This window comes from Equus quagga, chromosome 7 (assembly GCF_021613505.1).
Source record: "Equus quagga isolate Etosha38 chromosome 7, UCLA_HA_Equagga_1.0, whole genome shotgun sequence".
Taxonomy (NCBI): Eukaryota; Metazoa; Chordata; class Mammalia; order Perissodactyla; family Equidae; genus Equus; species Equus quagga.
Genome location: NC_060273.1, coordinates 124,469,736 through 124,497,476, shown reverse-complemented (window position 1 = coordinate 124,497,476; position 27,741 = coordinate 124,469,736). Strand labels below are relative to the sequence as shown.

The following is a 27,741-nucleotide window of genomic DNA, read 5'->3' as shown; positions in this document are numbered from 1 at the left end:
GCTTCAAAGAATGATCTGAAAGAATCAAATTGTTTCTAAGTACTTTAACCACATCCCTAAACAAAGTACGATAATATTTATAGGAATAAAAACACTCAGCACTAAACAAGGCAAAACTCAAACTTTATGGCATCCAGTAAAAAGCAGGAAAATACAAACAAAAACAATGGAGAGAAAAATCAACCAATGGACTGACTCAGAAATGATACAGATGATATCAGTATACATAGATGGCAGAAATAATAGATAAAACATTAAAATGTTATTATAACTATATTCCAAATGCTAAAGAAGCTGGAAAAATTATTGAATATGCTAAATAGAGGAATGGAAAAGAAATTTATAAAAGACCCATATAAAATATTTAGAGATGACAATGTCTGAGATGAAAAGTTTATTGAATGAGATTAATGGCAGGTTAAATGATGCAGGGAAAAAAAAGGTTAATGAAGTTGACCATGGTGCAACAGAAACTATCCAAAATAAAAAAGAGAAAGAAAAGAAGTCTGAAAAATAAACAGGAAAAGAGCATAACTCAACTGTGGGACAACTGTAAGTGGCCAAAGAAATAGGTAATTAGAATCTCCAATGGAGAGGAGGGAAGGAGCAGGAAAAAAAAAATTTGAAGAAATAATAACTGAAAAATTTCAAATTTGACAAAAACTATATACACACAGATGCCAAAAGCTCAACAAATCCCAAGCACCAGAAACATGAAGAAAATTAAACCAAGGTCCATAATAATCAAATTATTTAAAATCAATGGTAAAATGAAAATCTGAAAAAAAGCTGGAAAAAGAAGGTATATTATGTACTGAGGAATAAATGTAAGGATTAAGGCAGATTTATTGTTTGAGATAATGTAAGCAAGAATATATTGGAGCAAGATCTTTAAAGTACTGAAAGAAAATAACTGTTAACCTAGAATTCTTTAAACTGCAGAAATATCTTTCAAAAAAGCAAAAGCAGAAATGAAGACTTTCTCTAACATACAAAAGCTAAAATAATTCATCTAGCCTACACTGCAATATCAACAGCCTACACTACAATAAATATTTAAGGAAGTCCTTCATGCAGAAGGAAAACATCAGATGGAAATCTGTATCTACACAAGGAATGAAGTGCATGGAAAATGCTGACTACATGGATAAAGACTTTTTGCTTATTATATAAAGCTTTTCAAAAGATAGCTGACACCTTAAAGCAAAAATGATATCAATATGTAAGTATGTAAGTGGAGTTTATAATACATTTAGAAGTAAAATACATGACAACATTTGCACAAGACTTGGTTCAGTGGTCATGAAAATATACCACTGTAAGGTTCTTACACTTTACGTGAAGTAGTATAATATCATATGAAAGCAGATTGATAAATTAAGTTGTATCCTATAAATGCTAAACCACCCAATAAAATGATATAACAAAGAATCGTAGCTAATAATCAACAAAAGAGATAAAATGGAATTTTTTAAAAAGTTAAAATTAATCCAAAAGAAGATAGAAAAAGAGGGGGCAAAGGGAACAAAGAACATAAGAGGCAAATAAAAAATGTAGCAAGGTGATAGATTCAAAACCAACTATATCAATATTCATGTTAAATGTAAATGGTCCAAAAATACCAATTAAGAGGCAGAGGTTGTCAGATTGGGTTTAAAAGAAAGACCCAACTATGTGTTTCCCAAAAGACACTCACTTTAAATAAAAAAGAGAAAAATATATTAAAAGTGAAAGGATGGGAAAGTATATAACATATTAATACTAACCAAAAGGAAGTTGGGAAGACTATATTAAAATCAGACAGAGTAGATTACACAACAAAAAAAGTATCGTCAGGAAAAATGAGGGTATCTTCAGAATGATGAAGGAGTCAAGTCATCAGGAAGACATTACAATCTTAAAAATGTATGCTCCTCATAGCAAAAAGTTTCAAAATACGTGAAGCAAAACCTGATAGATCTGCAAGGAGAGATCAGAACACTCCTTTGTCAATAACTGATAGAACAAATAGTCAAAAGAATCAGTAAATATGTGTAAGACTTGGACGATATAAACCAACCTGACCTACTTGCTATTTATAGAACATTCTACTCAACAGCAGAATATCCACTCATTTCAAGTACATACCAACCATTTACCAAGATAAACTACATTCTGGGCCATAAAACAATTCTCAGCAAATGTAAAAAGATTCAGGTCATGCAAAATACACTCTTTGATAGTAGAATTGTTAGAAATCAACAACAAAAAGATACTTGGAATATCTCCATATGTTTGGAAACTAAACTACAAACTTTTAAATAACCCAAAGGTTAAAGATGAAATCAAAAGGAACATTACAAATTATTTTGAACAGAATGAAAATGAAAACTCAACATATGAAAATTTCTGGGATGCAGTTTAGATATTGCTTACTGAAAACTTATAGCCTTACATAACTACATCAGAAAAGGAGAAAAGTCTTAAGTCAATGACTTCAGATTCCACCTTAAGAAACTAAGAAAAAAAGAATGTAAGAAACTTGATGTAAGCAGAAGAAAGACTAATAAAGATCACAGCAGAAATCAATGAAGTAGCAAAAAAAACAAAGAGAAAATCAATGAAAACAAAAGACGGTTCTGTGAAAAGATCAATACAATTGATAAACCTCTATCCAGGCTAATCTGATAAAAAATAAAAGACACTAATTATCAACATCATTAATGAAAGAGGTAACATCACTACCAATTTCATAGATATAAACAAGATAAATAGTATGAAAACTTTATTCTAATAAACTCAAAAAATTAAAAATAAAATGGGCAAATTCCTTGAAAGATACAAATTACCAAAGCTCATACAACAACAAAGAAGTTACCTGAATAGTTCTATATCTTTTAAAGAAATTGAATTTGTAGTTAAAAACATTCCCATGAACAATAGCAACAAAACCTCCAGGCCCATATCACTTCACTAGTGAAGTCAACCAAACTTTAAAGAAGAAATACTTTACACAAACTCCTGGAAAAACCTGAAAAGGAAGGAGTGCTTCTCAATTTGTTCTATGAGGCCAGCATTATTCTAACACCAAAACCAGACAAAGATATTACAAGAAAAGAAAACTACAGACCAATTACTTTCCATGAACATAGATGCAAAAATTCTTAACAAAATTTTAGCAAATCTGACCCAACAATATATAAAGTGGATTATACAAAATGGGGCTTATTCCAGGGATTCAGGGTTTATTTTACATTAGAAAATCAATTAATATAATTCTTTATATTACATATATATGTAGAGATGGATAGCTAGTTACAGATAGATAGATGATAGACAGGCAGACAAACAGATAAACAGAAATATATAAATATATATAAAATTATCTTAAAAGATTCACGAAAAGCATCTGACAAGATCCAAAATCATCTCTTAATAAAGACTCAATAAACTAGGAATAGAAGGGAACTTCTCCAACCCGAGAAAGGGCAGCTATACACAACCCACAGCTGACATCACACTTAATAGTAAAAGACTGAATTCTTTACTCCTAAAATCAGAAACAAGGGGGCCAGCCCAGTGGCATAGTGATTAAGTTTGCATGCTCTGCTTCTGCAGACTGGTGTTTGCCAGCTTGGATCCCCAGTGTAGACCTACACACCGCTCATCAAGCCATGCTGTGGCAGGCGTCCCACATATAAATCAGAGGAAGATGGGCACAGATGTTAGCTAGGGCCAATCTTCCGCAGCAAAAAGAGGAGGATTGGCGATGGATGTAAGACCAGGGCTGATCTTCCTCAAAAAAACCTCCAAAATCAGAAACAAGGCAAGTATGTATGCTCTTATCACTTACTTTCAACACTGGACTGAAGGTTTCCAGGCAGTGCATTAAGGCCAGAAAAAGACATAGAAGGTATACAGACTGGGAAGGAGGAATTAAAACTTTATTCACAGACAATATGATTGTCTACACAGAAAAACATAATGAATCTGCAAAAAAAGCTACTGTAATCAATAACTGAGTTTAGCAAAGTTGCTGGATACAAGACCAATGTGCAAACATTAATTCCACTTCTATATACTGGTAACGAATACACATAAATTGAAATTTAGATATTGTAATCTACAATATCATCCCAAAGTATGAAATATTTAGGGAAAAGTCAGCCAAAAGATATGTGAAACTTGAACACTGAAAATTACAAAATATTGCTTAAATTAAAGGAGGCTTAACTGGAGAGATACGTTGTGTTCATGGAGTAGGAGACCTAACACCTTTAAAATATCAATTTTCCCCAAATCGATCTATAAATTCAACGCATTTTCAATCAAAACCTTAGCACACATTTTTGTAGAAATGGACAAACTGAGTCTAAAATTCATGTGGAAATGTAAATTACCTGGAATAGCCGAAACAATTTAGAAAAGGAAGAGCAAAGTTGAAGGACTCGTGCTACCTGACTTTGAGACTTATCATAAAGTTACAGTAATCAAAACAGAGTGGTATTTACATTGAGATAGACAAAACAGATAAAAGGAACAGAATACAGCATACAGAAATAGAATCACACATATATGGTCAATTGATTTTCAACAAAGATACAAAGGAAACAGTGGAAAAAGGGTAGTCTTCCACAAAAGGTGCTAGAAAACTTGGATATCCATATATATATATATATATATAACGTGAACTTCAATCCATACTTTGCATTTTATATATATAAAAGACTAACTCAAAATGAATCATTAAACTAAACTCAAAACTATAAAGATTCCAGGAAAAAAAACATAGGAGAATGTATCTGGTACTTTGGGTTATATGAAGATTTCTAATATACAACATGAAAGCATGATCCTTATAAGAAAAAAAATGATAAATGGACTTTATTAACATTAAGAACTCCTGCTCTTCAAAAGACATTGATAAGAACATGAAAAGACAAACTACAGCCTGAGAGAAAATGTTCCCAAAGCACATATCCGATAAAGGACTTGAATCCAGAATAGACAAAGAACACTTAAAGAGCAATATCAAGAAAACAAACAAAAACTAAAAATATGCAAAAGATTTGAAAAGACACATCACTAAAGAAGATACACAAATGAAACATAAATGAATGAAAAGATGCTAAGTATCACTGGTTATCAGGGAAATGCAAATTAAAAGCACAGGGAGATACCACTATACAACTACTAGAATACTTAAAATTAAAAGGATTAACTCTAGGAGGTGTTAGAGAGGATGTGGAGCAACTGGAAGTCTCTCACACACTGCTGGAGAGTGCAAAATGGGATAACCACTTTGGGGACTGTTTAGTTGTTTATTAAATAAAAATGGAAATGTCACCTACCGTATAACCCAGCCATCCCACTCCTAGGCATTTACTCCAGAGAAATGAAAGCATATATCCAGACAAAGACTTACACATGAATATTCATACCTGCTTTATTTGTAGTCGTCTGAAACTGACAACCACCTAAATGCCCATCAACAGGTGAATTGATAAACAAATTGTGGTATCCATAAACTGAAATACTACTCAGAGTGAAAAGGAATAAACGATTGATACACACAAGAAGAATGACACTCAAACTAATTATGCTGCATGAATGAATCCATATTTTTTTAAAGAGACATAATAATTTTTTCAATATAAAATTCTAGGAAATGCAAACTAATTTTCACTGACAGAAAGTAGATCAGTGTTTGCGAACGAGGCAGAGGGAGGGAGAAGATTACAAAGAGACACCAGAAAACTTCTTGGGTGATGAATATTTTTATCTGATTGTAGTGATGGTCTCAGGCATATACACATGCAAAACTCATCATGTGTGCTTTCTGAACATGTACAGTCTATTGTATGTCAATCATACCTCAAAAAGGTGTTAAAAATAAATACAGTCATCCATAATTCCTCCAATCAGAGAAGACCTTTTTTTATTTCTATGTTTCATTGCATACGTATTCAAACATTTTAGCCAAATATACATGCCCTTTTTATTTTCATGGAAATGGAACCAAATTATGCGATGTTTTTGAAAGTGATTTTTTAAACGGACTATATGATGAGTATCTCCCCATTTCATTAAATCCTCTTCTACGCCATTTTTAGTACCTGCACATTACCTTATTAGATGTGTATGCTAAAACTATTTTAAACAATTATGAATTTCTGGATTTTTAAATATATTTTTTATTGTTTTACTAATAAAACCATTGTTATTACATAGCTATAGGTACCTTTTTAGCAATCTATAATTATTTTTTTAGGCTACATTCTACAAAGTGAGATGACTAAATTAAAGATATATATTCACAAACTTGTGCAACCATTACCACTATCTCATTCTGGAACATTCCATCACCTCTAAAAGAAACCCTGTACCCATGAGCTGTCACTCTCCCATTCCCTCCTTCCCTCATCCTGACAACCACTAATCTGCTTTCTGTCTCTATGGCTCTGTCTATCCTGGACATTTCATATAAGTGGAACCACACAGTACGTGGTCCTTTTATGCTTGGCTTCTTTCACTTTGCATAAAGTTTTCAAGGTTCATCCATTCTGTCACATGTATTAATACTCCATTATTTTTAGGGCTGAATAATAATCCATTGGGGAGCTATACCACATTCATCCATTCAGCAGTTGATGGATATTTGGGTTATTTTTCCACTTTTTGGCTCTAGTGACTAATGCTACTATGAACAGCCGTGCATAAGTTTTTGTGTAAACACATTATATACCTAGCAATGGAATTGCGCTTCACCAGTTTACATTCTTACCAACAATGCATGAGACTTCCAATTTCTCCATGTCCTCACCAGCACTTGTTATTGTCTGTCTTTTTTATTATGGCCATGCTAGTGGATGTGAAGTAGTGTCTCATTTTGGTTTTCATTTACATTTCCCTAATGACGTCGAGCAACTTTTTGTGTGCTTATTGGTCATTTGTATATCTTCTTGGGAGAGATGTCTATTCAGATCTTTTGCCCACTTTAAAATTGGGTTGTCTTTTTATGATTGAGTTGTCAGTGTTCTTCATTTATTCTAGATACCAGACCCTCACTAGAAAAATGATTTGCAAAGATTTTTCTCCCAATCTGTGGGTTGTATTTTCATTTTCTTAATATTTTCCTTTGAAGCACAAAGGTTTTTAATTTGGATGAAGTGCAGTTTATCTATTTTTTTCTTTGGTTGCTTGCAACTTTTGGTGTCATATCTAGGAAACCATTGCCTAATCTAAGGTTATGAATATTGACACCTACATTTTCTTCTAAAAGTTTTACAGTTTTAGCTCTTACATTTAGACCTTTGATCTATATTGAATTAATTTTTGTGTATGGTGTGATATAGAGGTCCAATTTCATTCTTCTGTATGTGGTTTTCTAGTTGTTCCAGAATCATTTGTTGAAAAGAGCATACTTTCTCCATTGAGTTGTCTTGGCATTCTTGTTGAAAATATATTATTGATTTTTAAGAACTCTTTGCATATTGAGGATATTGCTCCTTTGTCTTCAGTGTATGTTGAAAACATTTTCCCCGTATTTTGATTTATAGATTTTTTTATGTATAGAAATTGTGAAGATTTATGTAACTAAATATATTAGTATTTTTCTCAATGATGTCTTCTGCCATGTTATATAAATATGCACCTATATTTCCCCCTAGTAGTAGTTTATGAAAATAATTAAAATAGCTACCAAGTTTTCATTACTTTTTATGGTGCTTTACATACATTATCTTGGTAGATTCTTAGAACCACAAACACTATCAGGCAATCACTATCAATCATAAGTGTACAATAAAACTCAAAGCTTAAGTAATTTGCACAAGATACATAGCTGGTATATGTAGAGTAAAACCTGAATTGGGATTTAAATCCAGGTGTACCTGACTCCATAGCTTGAGCTCCAAAATAACTGTAATAACTTAAATTTGAACTTCATCATCATGGATATAAAAAGTTTCCCCCAAACTTTTCTAATGCAATACCTTATACACAATGCTCAATTCTATTTAAGGATTGGGGCATCTCTTGAGTAAGTGGAAATACAATATTTTTAGTATAGAATATTCTATTTCAAATTTTTAAAAAATCTTAAATAAATTTTTAATTCCCATAGAATACATTAAACACGAAAAATCAAATTCACTGTTGTACGTAAATTATTGACCAGTGATAAAAAAGAGAGAGAATGCTAAATCAGTAAAAAGTAAACTTTGCCAGACTATATAAAATAAAGCTGATGTTTTGAAAACCATGAAGTAATGAAACAAATGTAAAATATTGATTGCAATGTAGCTTACTATCAATAAACTATTGAAGGAGATTATTTTTTATCAAATGGGTCCAAAATCTATTGGTGACTTTATACGGTGACTCTACTATTACTAGGGCGGCTTACACAGAGCCTACTCAAGCTGAATGACATGCCTCTGGTTGTCCTTAAGGAGCAAGTATACAGTTCAAATTGTAAAGGTTCACCAGGATGCCTTTGTGTTACTCCTAGGAGAAATCCTTTGGGCTGTGTGGAGAAAGCTCTGCTCCAAACCATCTCCTTTAATCAAAGGATCCCAAGCATTCCCCAGTGCACGAATGCAATTACGTCAAGATGTAAACTTCATAGGCAGTAAATACATTTTGTGTATGCTTAGATAATTTTCAATTGCATATCAGGGCACAGATAAAGGGAAATGTTTTTATAGTCCATTCAAACTTAAGTTTTTTGAACTATTCACCCATGCACTCAAAATTCAGAGTTGCGATTCATGGGAACATTCTGCTACATAAATCAAATGTGTAAACCAAGAAAGAATTGATTCCTGATATGTTTCATATTAAATCAATCCTGTGCCATAGTTTAGGACAATAGGCTTAGTTCAAAATCAATTAAAATGTGAATAATAACAGAACCACAATTCAAGCTACACATCTACTTTAACATTAAGAGCAGAATACAGAAAATCTTCCTCTTGATAGGTAGAAACAAATGTTTTATTTAAAAAACACTTATCTATTGCTATACTGCATAGAAATCAAGATTTTAAAAAAATAGGAAGTTTGGCATTCCAGGTACCACAGATGTCTCATCTCTGAATGACCCTGAGTAATAACCCTGAATAACCTGAATAATTATTACTATTCAGGAGTCACAGATTGTTCACCTCGCATTGTCATGCTGTTGTCATGCTCATGTAGGCAAGTGGGGATGGAAGGAGATGCATTTTTGCAAAGAATGTACGATAATACAAATTAAGATCATATTTTGCTTTATACCATTGGTAGTAAATTGGTATTTTCCTTTAATGTTTGGATCTCAAACCCTTCAAATATTTTGTTTTACCATTGGGCAATTAATGCATCACTGCTAATAAAAACTATTAGATCAAGCTAGGTTTCCATTTTTCATATGACCAAATACTTTAAGGATGGAGAGGTTTAATGATGGTATAACACTCTTCTCATTCTGCTGTCTGAAAATTAATTTGAAATAGTAACAATATATAATGAAATAAAGCCACAATAAAAGAGTGCATATGATCAATGCCTTCTGCTTTCAAAATAAATATTTTTGACTCTGCATTGACATTTATTTTCCATCTCTCTGGTGCCTCAGCTACTTGTTTAATAAAAGGAGACCTTTCCAATGACAAGGACATTATCTTATTCATTTCCATAACTCTGTTAGCACTATCAATCAAGAGGTTTGCTTTCAAGTCATGTTAATACAAATGAGGTTTTTTTCTTTTAGTCTTAGGGTGTCAAGACTCAAAGCCCGTACATGGGTTATAAAGCTAAGACTAAAAGTAATTGCAGCGTGGCTTGGAAGCTAGAAGAAATAACATGATCTGCAGAGTTTGGAAGTATGTACCCAAAATAACAAAATACTGCAGAACAAAACGTAATGTTTTGCATTTAGAAATAAGCTGCCCAAATATGAACTGGGGAAGATATTAAACATACCCAAAGTTCCTTCACAGGGCAAAACTAGAACAAATGGTTGGAAGTTAAGGAAGCCGATTTTAATGTCAGGAAGAACATTTTGGTAATTCCTCTAAAAGTGAAATGAATTGCCCTGTGAATACACAGTGCTTTCTGCCACTGCAGGTGTTGAAGGAGACCAACAAACATCTGTCAATTATATTACACTAGGGATCCCCACTGTGGGTGGGACGCTGGAACAGATTAGGTCCTTTGAACTCCATGATTCCAGATCTCTGAAGGCCATCAGATGGATAAACAATCTCCTAACTGAAAGTCTATAAATTAGTGAAATAAAGACATTTCAACAATTAAATACAGTATAAGACACAGAAAAGTGTGCTAAGTAAAGTAACCGTGGTAAAAATACAATATTTAGAGAGAAATTGAGAAAAAAGTGACGAATTCCAGCTTGCGGTACAATGTTAGGTTGCCTGGAGGAAGTTGTATATTAATGATTCCAGCATGAGCCATATTTCAGGCGGGAGGGACAAAGTGGTAAGGGATTCCTGCCTGAAAGAAGTAGCTGAGCAAAGAATTAGAGGAGTAGAACTGCCTGAATGTCTGCGAAGAGAAGACAGATGGTCCGGAGATTTTAATTATTGGAATCTTTATGACAAATTTGTATTTACTTTGGCTACCAAGACCTGCCTTTCAGGGCCCTAAACAAATAATTCTAACACTGTAAAACATCCTGCATAAATCATAAGCTTCTCAATCATTATATTTATTTCCTCTTTGTAATCTAAAATAATATTAGATAATGATAAAGATAGATGGGAGCCTCCCAAAGGGCTTCCAGAACTTTTCCTAGACAGCAGTAGGACTGTGCAGCATCTGCAAACAGAGCAGAAACTGAGTCACTAATAAAATTTATCTCAGTCCAGCTCCTTCCGGGAACTAGGCACGCTGATATCCCTCCAGGCGTGAAGACTTGCTCTCTCAGAGAAAGTAGGATGAGCTGATAAGATCTACCCTGGAATATAGTCAAGTCAGCCCGCTGATTTTTGGCATTTCCTGAACTGGAAAGAAAAACAAAGTGTCCAACTAGCTGATTTTGCTACTTGTTAGTATCCTGCGTCTTTCCTTCTGGAAGCTTTTAATATTTTCTCTTTGCTTTTGTCAGCGGTTTTTCTATACCATACTGGGGTGTGGGTTTTTAATTTATTTTTACTTTTTGATATTTATCCTCGGGCTTTGTGGTGCTTCTTGAATCTGTGATGTGGAGAGTCACAAGCTATTATTTCTAAAAGATTGTTTCTGCCCCATTTGGTTTCTCCCACTGGGGTGCCAACGTCTGTATCTCATATATCTTTTACTATTTTTCCCCCCAGTATCTTTCATTCTTTTTCAGGTTTCAGTCTGGATACTTTTTTTCAGACCTATTTTCCAGTTTACTAATCATCTCCTGAAAGTTTCTAAATGTTTCCTAAACACCTGTACTGAGCTCCTATTTTAGTTATTATATTTCCTCAGTTCTGGAATTTTCATTTGAATGATTTTTTTTATAGTTTCCAGTTCTTTGCTAAAATTCTTTAGTATCTAATTTCTTAAATATATTAATAGCATAACATCTGTATCTGATAACTCTAATATTTAGATCTCCTATTGATCTATTTCTATTTTTTTTCATTATCTTGATTTATTTGGTCATTTGATCCTGTCAGCTGGTATTCTGTGTAATTTTAGATGAGGAGATTTGAGTCTAGAAAGGTAAGCTAGAGCTGGTCACTGAAAATCTTGCAAATCATATTAATAATTTGGACTTAATTGTCACAACAATAGAAAGGCATTGAAGGGCTTCAACCAGGCAAATATAATTTTTTGTGAAGAATATTGTCCCTGAGCTAACATATGTGCCAATCTTTCTCTATTTTGCCTGAGGGACACCACCACAGCACGGGCAATGGCTTGGTGGGTGGTGTGTAGGTCGGCACCTGGGATCCAAAGCAGAACACAGGAACTTAACCACTATACCACCAGGTCGGCCCCAAGGCAAATATTTTCAGTTTACACTTTAGAAAGATTATTCCAGCTTCAGTGTGAGGGAATGCACTAGAAAGCAACAAGACTGGAGACACAGAGACCAGTGGGTAAGATTTGCAGAAATTTAGGCAAGAGAAGATGGTGACAAGGGGTAAGGTTTAGGCAAAAGGAGATAGAAAAGGGTGTATATCCTCAAAAGATATTTGTGGGATAGAAGCCACATGATGATTCCCATGTTTCTGTTTTTGGAAACTGAGAGGAGAGAAAAGGGTGCCATTTACTAAACTAGATACAATTGGGTAAAGTTCAAATTCAGGGGAAAGAAAAGGAGTTCATTCGGGACCTCTGGAGTCTGAGAGGCTCGAGAGACTTCCTAATTGGGAGATGTTTGTGGTTTGGACACTCAGGAGAAAATTTTGGGAGAGATATAAAGATCTGGGAGTCCTGGGCACATAGGTGATTAATGCGGAGGAGTGGATGAGAGTGCACAGGGAGAACACATGGGGGGGGCAAGGCGCACTGGGCGGAAGCTACCAGAACACAGACTGCTAAGGGGCAGGGGAGCGTCTTAGAAGCCTGAAGTGGAGACTGAGAGGGAGTACTCAGAGAAGTCTGTCGAAAACTAGGACAGTGTGAGATCACAGAAACCAAGGGCAGAGATTGTTGTGAGGGGAACGTGGTCACCAGCATTAAACGCCACTAAGAAAACAAACCACTGTGACTCTGGTGAGGAGCGCTTCAGTGGAGCAGCTGAGGGAGCAGGCACACGGCAGTGGCCTGAGGGGTGGATGGGGTGAAGGCGTAGAGAGTCAGCACAGGGAAGGCGTGAAGTTTGGCTCTGACGGGAAGGAGAATGATTGGCAGGTAGAATGTATGTGAGATTAGGGAAAGTTTTATATTTTTAAGACAATAAGATGTGACCATGATTAAATCCAATAGGAAGAAATAACCAGAGTGGGAGAGGTTGAAGATACAAGAGAGAAAATGCCTAATTAAGAATGTCTAGAGCTCAGGGGGGCAACGTCTGCCTTAGACTCTTAGAGGTAAAGGAAAGTTTTCCTTGTGTGTTTTTTTTCCTAACAGAAGGGAAAAAAGAGAGAATATGTAGGGGTGCTGGTGGTCAGGGACGCGTTTTGGTGGCAGGACAGTAAGAGGGTTCTTTGCAGATGGCTTCTATTTTCAGTATGAATTAGGGAGGCGTGGACATCTGTTACAGGGAGTTTGAGAAGAAAAAACTTTTAAGGAATATGGTAGAACTGCCACACAGCATTAAAAGCGCAGCTGAAGTCATGAAGTTGTACAGTGATTCCATTCTGCTGGGGGATATGAGCTTTTCCTAGCAGTTCCCAGCAGTTTAGAGCAAGTGTGGAGGAAGAGGACAGTTGGATTCATCCTGAAAAAGGATTTTGGCTGGTAGATCCTTCTGCAGACAACAGGACAAGGACATTGAGAATGTTGGCAAGCATGATGGACAACGGAAAAGAAAGAGAAGATGAAAGGGAGCAAACAGGCAGAAGGAATACCGGAAGTCTGGGAAGGAGGTTCCAGATCAGTTCAATGAACCAGTAGTCTTGACTCCAAATTTTCCAGTTTGGGTTATTGGGATTATGATTTAACTTATATTTAAGGAGACCAGTTTGTTGAGACAGTCTTGGTTTATACATGTTATTCTGGAATAATTAATGTCACCCCATTTCATTTTCAAAAGTGTTCTGCTTTGGGTAATAAATTATACAGTCTTGGTATTTATATAGAGATGACATGGGCCATGCTTGGTAGAAAGACGATAATGAGCTCAATTTTGGACATGCTGAGTTCAAGGATCTTATGAGAAATTCAGGTTAAAAGGTCAAGTAAACCAAAAATACATGCAGATACAACCTAACGTCACTCATAAAACATAAAGTAGTATAGTACTAAATGACATACTTTAGTGCTTATCTCAAGAATGATATACTAATTTGCAGACAGTACGTTCAACACTTAGAAAATATTTTCATTAAATACTTGAGACCCCTTTCTTGGTATTAAAATATATAGCATTTCTGGGTAAAGTGAAAAATATTAATCATGTGAGGAATAATTTTAACATTGAACAAATTGTTGATCTGTTATAACATGTTAATACAGTTAAATTAGGTCATACTTCAAAAACATCACAAGGTGGCAGCACAACTACAATTGACATAAAATTAACGGGGGAAAAGAGCTCTCAGATATTCTGCAGTTAGAATATTTGAGAATTTATACCCATTGTACATTATATATATTTTTCTAAATGGATACTCTTTCATTTAGAAATAAGTATTTGTTTTATTACTGCCAACTTGAAAAAGTGAAAATTTAAAATTTTAATTTTTTAACATGTACATTATTTTAAAATATTTTAGATAGATGAAAACTCATGATCACTAATAGACATTTACGGCATCCTTAAGATAGCTGTTAGTATATAGGGTATAAAACACAGTAGTTATAAATGTTTGATATATTTGCATCTTGATTGGTATATCACAGTTGGACAATTTTATTTAGAGTATCTTTTTAAAGATATTTATACCACTGGTGAAAATACATTCAGTAACTTTATTTGTTCACCTTTAGAAGGAGGGTATTCAGAAGTCTCATGGAGAAATTCTTGGTTGCCGTATTCTAGTTACAGTAACTTCAAGTTGGGGGTAGGATTATCAGATTTAGCCAATGAAAAATACAGGACCCCCAGTTAAATTTGAACTGCAGATAAACACTAAATAATCTCTTTAGCATAAGTACGTACCATGCAATATTTGGGACATACTTATAGTAAAAATTATTCAATTATTCATTGTATTTTATATGGCAACGCAGGCAGGGATAAAGAAGAACTAGAAAAAAAAGCAAGTTGCTGAGAAGACCAGAGAAATCCAGGATTCTGGGCTCCAAATCTGACCTAAGATGTAGAGGTCTTCACGATCAAGGAACTAGGAAAAGAATTATAAATGGACTCAAACTAGGACTGCATTCTGTGGCGAACTCATTTATACGTTAAGCTAAACAACATGGGTTAAGGTTAATCAAGTACTCTGGTGAATTACCATCTACACTACACATTGATTACTGATTTTTAAACAACAAAATGCAACAACATATATTTAAAGCCGGCTCAATATTGGACAAAATTGAATAAATAACTACAATTCAGACATTTTGGGGTCTTACCCAGGTTCAGGGTTATCATTATGAAAATCTATCATTAAAGCATCAAGGCTCGGAAATGCCATTTTAATTTCATTTAATTCAACAAACATGTCTGGCACCTTCCCTATGCAGAGGACTGAATAAGACTGTGAGACACAAGGATTAATAAAACATTGCTATTATCCAACCCAGTGGACATTTATGGTTGATAAAAGAAAAGTTAAAATCATGCATCAATAATGGCAAAACTCATTCTTACCTATTTTTTCCTGAGTTCAGTTCTTGGTCAAGTTTGTCGCCCTTTGTTCTTCCCTGGGATGATCGCCTTCCTTCTTCCACATGATTTTCAGCTACCATCTTAATACCAAAGACTTCCAAATCTCTATTTCCAGCCATGACTTCTCCCCTCTGCTTACGATACGTATATTCAACTTGTATGGATCCCATGGGTACTTCCTAAATCAGACTCACCATTTTCTCCCATTTTCTCAATCTTAGTCGATTGCGTCCCTCTCCATGTATGGTGTGCCCTTGAAACATTCACACTGTCCTTGACTTCTCTCCCTCATCCAATCAATTCACCCTTATTAGATCATGTCTACACTATTTCAAGTCCTCTCTCAACTCATTTCCCCCCTCCAGTCTCGCTTTCCTTAAATTTGGAGATTTACTGAAATTATCAACTATTTTTACACTATTAATTGTATACCAACAATTATTGTTATTTAAATCTGGGAAAATTTTATGAATTTAACACCCTCGAAAGATATGACGAAGACTGAAAAGAAAACAAAGACCGAGTTGGGGAATGGCCTGGGGTTGGGAGGTGTTCAGATGTCTGAAATAGAGGCACCTGGGAGGGAAGGCAGGGAGACCCCTGAAACCTCACGTTCAGCACTGCTCTGGGCACTGACAGCAGCAACAGGAAACATTTATAGGGCACCTACTGAATGTCAGGCATTCATATCCCCCAGCGAGGTGAATAATGCAGGCCAATGATCCCTCTTCTCTAGGCCACAGAGAAGAAGGGAAAAGCAATCAACTCTCTCACTTTGGGTGCTCAGTCCCAGCAGTTTAAAAAGTGGTGAGCACATCTTTATGTCATACAACTAGATCAGTATCTTATAGGAGCACCAAACCATGGTGGCGAAATCAAAGGAAACATACATAAATCTGAACCAACTAATAACATGACTATCATTTGCTGTATGTGAATTAAACATAAAATGGGAAGGAATTTAAACAAATGACTCTGATTAGTGTTACTTTTATAAAGCCATAGTAAATTTTCAGAGTTTTTTTTCCACAGTTCGTTTTCCAGCCTCTATAATCAGCACCGATGTTGAAATTTCTCTGAAACCAATTGTAGTTAAGTACCTGAGCACATATTTTAAAAAGATGTTGGCTTTGACCCGTACTTCCAATTTGATGGCTAATTTCTGTGCTTGCCTTGTGTGTATCCCTGTCTTCCTCCTTCATCCCCTTGACTTAGAGGAGTTCTTGGACCAAATATGTGGATTCTCCCTGCTCCCTCCCTCTAGACCCGCATATTTGGGGTGGCATAAGGGCTCAAACAGTAGAACACAAGAAGCTATAGGGGCTCTACCCATCAAAGGGCAGCATGCCAAGCATAGTAATGAAAAGCTGAGAGGAGCTAGGCGTAGCATATGGCAAAGTGCCCAGGAGCGTTCAAAGGATGGGCTTCGATGCCCCTTGGGGTTGGGGAGGGGAGATGGCCTGGGCAAAGCACTGGGGGGAGGATGGAAGAACAGGTTGATCAGGCTCAGCCTAGAGGAGCCAGTGGTTAACAGGACCAAAGGTCCTTCAAGTTTCTGGAAACTGGCCTTAAGAGAATGCCTCTGGCCTCACCTCTGGAGTGGGGATAATTGAGAGATTGAAGACCGTGGAGGACTAAATCAGCTTAATTACACCCTTGGTGTAAGGATGGGAAGGCCCCCAGATGTTTGAAATTCTTTTTAGAGAAAACAAAACATTTACTTTAAAGAGATAAAAGGCTTAAAATGTAAATGCATGAGTGAAACTCATTCACACTTAAGTGTCATCAGTCAGTCAAGAAATCAATCAACCAGGGCAGTATCAGCTCCTTTGGGGTAGTGGGTGGAGAGCAGGAGTCTCAGTTTATGAGGAGGGGCCTGGAAAGTTTGGAGAAGTGCAAAAGACAGAGACCCAGGAGACTACGAAGGCAAACTTCACCCACTTGGCAAATTTTACTAGTGATTCCTGATGCGCATCCATCTGTCTTCTCCACCAGCTTGTGAACTCCTTGAGCCAATTACTCTGCAACACCTAGCGTGATGCCTGGTGCAAATGGTAAGCACTGAATCATTCTGTGCACAATCTGAATTTTAGTGGCAAACTGGTGGACGGCAACTGTGTGCAAATGAATTTTAGCTTTTCGTATCCACCCGAGGAGACAGATTAATGGAACACTAGCCCTCCCGGGGTTCTGGAGTGTCCGAGCTGCCCTCCCAGGCCCATCTGTGCCCACGCAACCAAGAAACAAAGCTCTTATCCACTCAGCCTGAAGATGGCAAATAAGGGCAAATAATTTTAAAGATGCATGCTCAAAATTCTCTTAATATGAAAACCACAAGGCTAGAACTTTCTGGTTGTTTCTGTTACTCAATGTGTACCTCAGGATCTTGCAACATTTTAGATTCATTATCATCAATTTTGACTTTCTTATATTTTTAGAATGAATTTGCATGGTGTAAAGTGAGGGGTCCAGCACATAATGCTGGAATAGTGCTTGGTAAACAGCAAGTGTTCAATAAGTTTTCGTTGAATGAACAAGTGAATGCAGGAATGATCAAATGAGGTAATCCTCATTTCATCAATGTCAATATCAAATATTAATATCAACATCAAATGAGATATTATCCATAAAACTTTGTGAAAAGTTTAGGAAAATCCAGATTTACCTTAAAAATAACTTGAATATTATTTAACTTAATTGGACTTTATTTAATACAGTAAACGTAATTGGAATATAGTAATTGGAAGCTAGTAACCAACCAAGTAAAATGTGTTCTCTCCGGATTAAGCTATGTTGGACAAAAGGGGAAACTTCTGTTGCTCATTCAAGACTGAGACCCAACTAAAACTTTCGTAAGTTCTCTGAGTTATTTTTATTCTGAGTTTGTTTTGTTTTTGTTTTGCAAATAGCCTCCTGGCCTCCTAGCTATACCCCCATCTCTCCATCGCCCCCTGTGAAGCTATAAAACAATGAACAGAAGCTCAAAGTAGTCCAGCAACATTTGATATTTTAAACAAATCCTGGCTTTATCTGAACATAGTTATATCCTCACTTCATAGCTGTATCTTCAACACCAGCAAGCCCCCTTCAGGTCTCCACCTCTGGGAGAAGCCATTATGTGAAGCTACTAGAAGATAACCAAGAGCCCAGCAGCAGCAGACCATCTCAGAGAGCTTGGCTGGCTCCTTCTTGAAGAGTTTGTTCTTGCCTGGTATCAAGTCTCTGAAATCATTCAAACTTCTTGGAACCGTTTTCCAATTCATGACTAAATTTCTACCTTCAGGACCTCTGACTTTTTGGGAATCTCTCATTAGTTCCCTCACTAGAATGAGTCTGTGATTCATCCTAAATCACAAGGATGATCAGATAAAATTGTTAACAGAATGGTTTGTTTCTGGTGCATGATGACTTATTGGAAATAAGAATTAAGATAATTTGCTTTACTTTACATGATTGATAGTGTTTCCAGCCATCACCTCTGATCAATACAGGCTATAATTTTGTGGCATTAATGAAAAAAGACTTAATGAGCAGCTCTCCTTCTTTCACCGGGTGGGTCCCACTGTCAAACAAAAAACCAAAGTCCCCTCGATAGGAAACTTCCATTCCCCATCAGCAGGCTTAACTCAATTTGTGGATTATACCTCTTCAGCTCAGCAAGTAACAAATTAATCATTTTTTTCTCCTACTGAGGCATTTTACCTCCCAACCTGAATTTCAGAACTCGTCTTGATTAATGTTGATGTGCTGAACACTGTCGCCATTAAGTCATATATCTTGCAAAGAGCCAATTGGAGAAATAATTCATACATCTCCTGATGAAAAGTTTTTCAAAACTCCCAGTGCAATATTCCGATGGATTAATCTTCTATGGTATCCTGATGCTTCTTTCAAACAGTGGCTTTTCTTGTAATTGTTCTTGCCTAGGGTTTTTTTCTATTATGTCAATTTAATGGAAGTGCTGTTCCTGCTTCAAAACTGCATGTGAACAACAGGTGTAGACGAAGTTGTTCCACATGCTAATTATTAGTGTTTGAGAGCAATATTTTGTGAAATATACTTCACTACCCCAAAGCAATTTTTACTACTATCCTTTTACATTTAATGAAAAAATATCTAAAGAATATGTAATAATATGTGCCAGTGTGTGTGTACTAACCTTTCAAGCTGATAATTATTGGCCCATTCAAAATCAGTAACTATAAACTTTACAGAAATTTGTTTCCATTTGAGAAGGTGATTCAAGATTCAAACTCTGTCCGCCCTGTTTTGAACTAGGTCATGACATCTCTGTAAAAAACAAATCCTATATGAGAAGCAAGTTACGGTTATTAAACTATATCCTCATGGAGACAGAAAGTTGATGGTAAATTACCCAGTAAAGAGTAACCTGATTTTGAATGCAACCACTGGGAATTTAATCAACTGTTAAGTGGTGCCTTGATTTTTAAATTATATAAAAATCACTTGCTGTATTTTCAACTCTGAACACCTACCCCAAAGTCTGGCATGTACTTAGTGTTCAATATCAGTAGAATGGAAGTCTCTGAATTTTTTAGCAAGAGGCTGGTGAGAAAGCCTTCTTTGACTCATCCACTAGGTGGCACACAGGGACCGTGTTTCCCATGTTGAACCATCACAGACCCTGCCATTCATGGTATCAATAAAGAGCTGCATTATTAATTTATAACATCACGTCCACTCTACACCTAATATTTGTTTAGCCAGCTGTTTCCTCTAATCCGCCTAAACACTGTTGATTAAAATCTTAAGTATATTCGGGTTTCCATCCCTCCCCATTGCCCCCCAACAGCATTTTGTTACCTGTAAATAACAGACTAAGTACATTTAAATAACACAGACTAAGTACTATGGTTACTAGTAACGAATCCAGGATGTTGGAAAATTAACTAGAGGCAACAGAAGACTACAATGTGAAAGTTATGTTTTCAGTTGCTTTGCATTTCATTGGAATTTAATTGGTGGAATACCGTTATCTTAAAAATGTAATCTGGAAAATAAAACATGCATGGGGCAAAAGGGAATGAAAACTAGTACTAGTGTTTTCTGGAAAAAGGAGGCATTTTCTGAATACGACTCTTGTTCATCTTTACAAAGTACAGTGCTGCCTTTAAGATTCAAAGACTACTTCAACTACTCAGAAAATACCAATATTCCACATCCAAGATGCTAAAAGGCAGGACTGTCTCGTAGACCGTCTGTCTGCTCATAAAGCATCTTTCTGCGTCTTCTGAACGTATTTATCCTGGATGTGGTACTTACTCCCAAAGGAAGGAAAAGGAAGTAAAACCGCTAGGAATATAACGAATTGATTCTTCTGTGTGAAAGTCTCTTCAGTCTTTCTAAATTCCTGTGTCAGTCATTCCTCTGAGGACAGCACCTTGCTGACAATAAATGACTCACTTTATAAGAACATGCTGTTCCCCTCATTCTTGTTTCACATGGAAAGCCCAGGCCCACTGGACACTCCTGTTTGGTATGCTGGCCTCTGGGTACATTCTCCCTGGGGACCAGTGACCTCTTGAAGTTGGTTTTCTTTTGCTCATTTAATTAAGTTTAGGCAAAATTACCTCTCCTTATCTAGTTTTCCCATTTTCAAGCTGTTTCCAATTTTACGAAGAGGTTAGAAAAAAATGTCAAGTTATTCTCTTAGCTTAAACAATTAAATTATTAAGAGCAGATACCCCAAAAGTGACTAAAGACTAAAGATGAAATGCTTAATAGACCTTTGGCATTTTTACTGAACGGAAGGAAAAATTTCTTTATTAGTAGAAATAGATGGAATTGAAGTTAAAAACTGATGGGAAGGATTAAGAAGTATCATCCTCAAAGTTATCCAAAGAGAACTACTATGGTATATTTGGGGTAGAACAATATGCCCATTTTATGATTCCATTAAAATATTGAAGTCACTAAAGTGTGTATAAAACTACAGCAAATTTAGTACACTGAAATAATCAAGTAGAAATGGTTACCAGAAACTCCATTTGTAATGAATAAATATTACATTTCACTTAGAAATTAACTCACAGGCTTTATTTCTTAAGAACCGTTAGCTTCCAAGAAGCCAGCCAGTATGTCTGATTCTATGACATCACGCTGGAACATGTACAGGAACACTTTCCATCCTAAAAATTCCCAAATGTCCTGGCCACTTTGTGTATTTTTCCAGTGATAAATGAAAATAAAATAACTTATTTTCAAAATAACAAACCATCTTATTGTGAACCCAACAGTCATATTCAATGGAAGAAAAACAACTTCATTTAAGCCCCAAAGAGTTCAGATTTGCTTCGGGTGGTGAACAAACTCAACACATAAATAATTCCTTTAAGCAACTTTTTAAAGAATCTTAACATCTATGGCTTTAACATTTTTTTCAGCACATTAAAACTGTCTGTCAACATGATTCTAGATATGAAATGGATCATAATGCTACGATCGTAATTCCACAATTAACTGGAGAAGCCTGGACCAAAATTGGTAACATCTCAAAGATTATCAATCTAACAGGTATCACCTAGGATTATGGTAACTTTCTTTTTCACATACACCTATATATTTCCCAAAGCAAAACTCATAAATCTGCAGTGGGCATTCCTATTCTCAGCTCTTCCTTCAGCCTCTGCTCTCCTTTTTTCATCCCAGGTGCTATAAAAATGCTTGTTGAAATACAGATGGAAAAGTCACCGCTTGGAAACCATGCGCCTCCCAGATTTATAGTACTGCTAGCAAAAGCCAGGATGCTCGAGTTAATCCTTGCCCCAGTTCTACACTGAGCAACACAGTATTTTCTCTGACAATATGAATCTTTTTTTAAAAAAACTTGAGATATGTTAAACTCAAAAGAAAATAGTAAGAAAAAAACTTTAAATGTATACATATATCATGATATGTATTGCTCTCTGAAATCTTTAAGGCACCAAGGTTTGACCGAAAGAGGAAACAATTTGTGGGAAGTTTACCTTGTTCTGAAATCCAGAAGCGCAGATGCTCTCAAGTCCTGCTGAAGTTGGAGCCCGGAGATGAAGTGAAGCTAGCGCTTTTCCCCCTCACCTTAAGTTTGTCTCTGGGCAAGTGTGTGTGTGCGTGTGTGAGTGTGTGTGTGCAGAATGTCTCTTTGTGGCGCTGGATGGCAGAGGTCCTGGTCCTGGGAAGAAGGAGGCACTTTCTCACCAAGAGCAGAAGAAAAGCAAAGCGTCACTAGGAAAGTTCTCCTCCCAGATCCCCTAATTACAGCCTAACGTGCACTTCATGCACACTTCAGGGAGGAAGGGAGGGGCAGCTCTGTACCCAGACCTTGTGAAACAGCAGCCTCTTAGACGACTTTCCCTCTGCTCAGATGCCCGAGTGTCCCGCTCGGGGCTTCAGGGAAAGCGGCAGCTACAACCACAAGCCCCCACCCACACCACTCCTCCTGCACCCTCGCCACTCCTGGGTCTGTCCAGAGCGGATGGGGCAAGGGGTCTGTGGAATGATCTGTGAGGCAGCGGTGTGAGGCAGACACGCCAGGAGAGTGAATTTTCGCTTTGTTTTTTAGTCTCTGCTTAAAAGGAAAATCCAAGGGTAGGAAGAGTCCTGGCTTTCCCGCCTCCCTCTCCCCAAAGTAGATCCAGGGTAACCAGGTAGAGAGACAATTATGGCAACAGCAGACAAAGCTGCCTAAACTGAAGATGCCCTTCCACCCACATTGCCAGAAGAGTATTTTTTTTGTTTACTGGACTCGGTATCGATATTGGGTTTGAATCTCCGTTAACAAACAAACAACTGCTATTGTATCCCTGGATGACGGAGCTCAAAGAACCTGGATTTATTTATAGAGCGAGGAATGCGAGGGGCAGACGGGATGGGTGGGGTTGGCTTATGGATCCATATCCAGGATTAGAACCAGATGAGCACAGGGCGCGCGCGCGCGCTCACACACACAGAAAAACGCGCGCGCGCTCCCCTAAAATAACCGCTGGGGAAGATGCTGGGACACGCGGGAAAACGCCTTCTGAACAAATAGACATTTATTTATAACTCCTGGGAGAGTATATAGGTCCATTGATTCCACCTTGGGTAACCAAGGGTTTTGGAGAGGAAATGGCTTCATATTTCAATAACAGAGCCACCTTTGATGGAGCCTAGGAGGGGAAAAAAAGAAACACACCGCAGGAAGCAAACGGCTGTTGAAGCAGCCGGGAGGAGGGAGCGGGGCTGGCCCCGGGATGAGGACAAGCAAACAAGCCCAGAGGCCCCGAGCCAGAGAGGAGGCGAGACGCAAGCAGGCTTGCCTGAGAGCCTGGGGGTGCAGGGCACCGAGGGCGCGGGGCGCTGGGAGGGGTCCAGGAGCTCGCGCCCGCGCTCCCGGCTCTCGCCCGGCGGCCGGGGGAGCCGCAGGCGGGACTCCAGGCTCATCCCAGCAGGGGACCAGGGACGGGGGCTGGGGCCAGGGGGTCTGGCGGGCCAGAGGAGTGATGGAGAAGAGGGATTGGTGGGGCAGGACTCGCGGGCAGATGAGCTAGTCGGGTAGGGGCATCAGTGGGACAGGAACGCAGGCGAGACTTGGGGACCGGTGAGGCAGGGACGCCAGTTGGGCTGCAGACTCGTGGGGCAGATGAGGTAGCGGGGCAGGGGACAGGTGGGGCAGGGGCACGGGAGGGCAGGGCGCGCGGACCAAGCGGCGCGGGAGGCGGCGAGCGGCGCTATTGTCTTAGAGATAAAGCCTAGCCCGCGGTGGTGGCTTCCTTTTCGGAGTGAGGCGGGAAAGAGATCTCAAAAAAGGAAAAAAAGGCTCCCTTCCAGTTTTTCCCTGACATATTTATTTCACCAGCTCTTGCTCCCAGGCTCGCCCTTGCCATTCGGATCTTTGGTAAATTAACACGTGCCTCTTACCTCTTGGAAAGATTTTATTCCAAAGACACACCAAACGCCCACAAACCCTCACTAAATGAAGACAGTTATATTCGAAATGAAATCATTAAAAATGAATCCTCCAACAGTCAATTCAACACCTTTCTTGTAATTCGAAAACCTGGGCAAGGCGCTCTTTTCATTTCTTTCTGTTTCTCCCCACGGGAACAGGCCACTGAAGGTTGTGCAATTTTATGTCGTTAATTTCATGGCTATTGAGACAGCTGTTATACTGTAGGTCCCCACATTAACTGCCAATAAAAATAAGATACATCTCTGCTTTTCAACTCTGAAAAGAGTTTTTATGCCATTTCTTGTAAATTTGTAAATTTCTTGTACGCATTTTAAGGAACATAAGGGAATTAGACCTAAAAACAGATATCCTACAATTTTTATATTAAAGCTCCATAAAGGCGGTGAGGCTGGTGGTGAGGGTGTGTGGCTGTGAAATCATATAAAGATAGTTTAAATACTGATCTTGTTCCCTCAGCTTAAAAACCTAATTTTGGGAGCCTGAGGAGCAAATCAGATCAGCTGGCCCATGATGCTTCCTTATTTTGTGGTCTGCTCCATATACTTATTCCAGGAGACCATTAAGAGAACATAATGCATTCTCTTCAGAAATTGTTTATTAGCCACACATGACCATCTGTTTTGCAATGTAGTCAGACCACAGTGAATTACACTAGAATTTTTTTCCATTTCCCCACCATTTGAGAGAGGCTTCCAGAAATAATGACAGCTACTTACCTCTGCTGTTCCTGACAGAGGTATCTGTCAATCCTTCCCCATCCTGTTTCCTACCTCCCCTTTCCAGTTGCCTAGTTACTAGTCTTTGTTAAGAGATCTCCAGTATTTTTAATCACAAACCCTTAACCTGTCAATAATGTGTTTTAAATGTTATTCAGGCAATTTAATTGGCATTATCTATATTTATATTCATTTCTAGGTTCACTTGGTTTACTAAATACTTAAAATTTACGTTGGAATTAGCTTTAAGAGTCTTTTAAAAAGACTTTTGTGTTTAACATTCAGTTAAATAGTGCTTTATAGAGGTATGCATTTCATTGATAAGTCATTATCATTACCCATCAAGGCAAACTCATTATAATAAGCTTTGGTAAAAAAAAAAAAAATCAAGTAAATAAATAAATAAATAAGATTCTATTCTTATGACTAAATGTTTTACACAGGTGTAAGTTATAAAAAAATAGAAAACGCGAATATCTTTTTAAAGGAAAATCATATCAAAAAAGTGTTCTGTACATGAAGATTCCCTCTAATTGTTAATATTAGTAATTGATGTGGAAACTCATGGCTTTCATTGCATGTTGAGGAGTTTTTGTTTGTGTTCTTGTTTTGGAGAAGGCAAGGAGACCAGCTTTGTTAAGTTTCAAGAAAAACCAAATATTTTCTTCAATGTTAATTTTTAAAATGACTTATGTGGTTCAAATTCATGTCAGGTTCTACGTTACATTACCTGACTTGTGCTACAGATAAAAAGCCTAAAAGTCAAGGCTAGTTCTGGGAAAGCAGACACAGACTGAGAGCTAATGGGTGTAGACAGCTGTATATGTGTATATGCACATTATGAAAAGATCTCGTCTAGCATAATGCAAAAGTATTTTTTAAGAATGAAAATTAGGTCAGAATGGTGTTATAAAATGTAACATTCCATTATTTTGTTAATTGTAAGACAGTTTGAGTGATCAGTTTGAGCCAGATGAAATGGAATATTCAACCATTTTTGACCTACCGAAAAAGGCAATTTCACCTGGCTTAACCTAATATAAACTTAAATATGTGCATAGTGTAAAATAGCAGGAACATTTTCAACGTTCAAAAAATATCCATCTAAAATATCATGAATCTTTTGTACATAATAAATTCATAAGCAGAATGGTATTCTTGCTGGCATATTATGCTTCTAATGAAATATACATTTATATTCAAATGGAGATTATCTAAATTCATCTCCGCTTCAAACTCCGAAAGAGACTGCTGTATTATCCACTGAATTCCAGAGAACTCCTTCCCTGGGAGATGTGTTTCCTGGAATTTTTGCCTCAGGCTAATGTTCTACCTGGTTGAACATCTGCTAGGATAAAGGTACAGCTATGTGCACTTTGAGGTGCCAGGGGAGGAGAGCCATTTGACCTTTCCTGTCTGAGGGCTCAGAACTTCGTTAAAGCATCCCTTGGGATTGTGGGCACAGCCATGAGAAAAACATCATTTGTAATTAGGTCCTTCCCACTGGCTATATTCCTGTTGATCTCCATGATTAAAATACAAATTCAATATTCGAAATGGTCACAAAGCATTTGGTAAAAGGTTATTTTGCTTTTAATGCAATGGGGAGATGACTTTCCACGGGCCCAGTTTTTGTACTCTCACTCTCAAAAAGTGTCCTGCAGAGAGACTCTTCAAAAGGGCAAAAGAAATAATTAGGCAATAAATTGTTCAAACGTTAAGAGTGGAGCTGTTCCGGAAGCTGGTGAGGCCACATGAATATCATCCCAAGTGATAAATATCCTTAATTCCTGAGAAGGCAGCGCCTGCGTGCTCCCCTGCTTGTCTGCTGGATTGCTTTTGGTTTCACAGCATCTTTCTTGTAATCTATTGTTTTCTCAGTGTGTTTCTTTTGTCCAGAATGCCCAAACTCTTTCTTCATTGTTTTTAATAAATTCATGTCGATTTCATTATTAACTAGATTCTACTCATTTTGCAGTAAGTCCCAGATTCAGTCCCGTCTCCTTGGTCATGGGAACCTTCCTCTATCACAGTCACGTGTTACTATTAAGAACGCCCACTTGCCGCTTTTATATTGCTTTGTATTTTCATGTATTTAGTTTTTTTTTTTTTTTTAAATCAGGACTATCATGAACTCTCCGAGGGATGATATTATATCTTTGCATCTTCAGGGTCTGACACAGGCCTTGCAGTTAGAAGCTGATCAAAAAATGTTTATTGCTATTGTTGAAGATGATGAGAGGCTTCATAATCAGGAGAGAAAATGAAAACAAACGAGGAAAGCTAATTATTGAGCAAGCTAGTTCAGAGGATTTTACATATAATAGCCAATGGCATAAAGAATAAATCATCAAAGGTTGATTAATAATTTGTATCATTGTTATTGATCTTGTAGAATTAAAAGAAACATACACATTTTTCTTTTGTGCTTGGCTAATGAGTGATTGTATAAATGATAATCAACAAAAGTAAAATATTTTACTCTTTTAAGAAACTAGGTTGAGGCTCCTGACAAAACAAGGTCATTGTCTTAGAATTACATCAGCCACCTGAATATTGATTTTTTCTCTTGTATTTATCTAGTTATTTTAAATTTAAGCCAATTATAACTATCAGTAAATGTAGTCCTTGTTGTATTTTCTTCTTGCTCTTTTTTCTTATAATCCTCAGAG

The 27,741-nt window shown here is 37.0% G+C and overlaps 1 protein-coding gene across 1 annotated transcript in view; it reads right to left on the bottom strand.

Moving 5' to 3' along the window:
* The window catches only part of HAPLN1 (hyaluronan and proteoglycan link protein 1), a 75,739-nt gene extending 53,106 nt beyond the window's left edge, over positions 1 to 22,633 (bottom strand). The window contains exon 1 of the mRNA XM_046665526.1: positions 22,390 to 22,633. The gene's annotated coding sequence lies outside the window, so the exon portion shown is untranslated. The remainder of the gene's footprint in view (positions 1 to 22,389) is intronic.
* Positions 22,634 to 27,741: the final 5,108 nt, after the last annotated feature.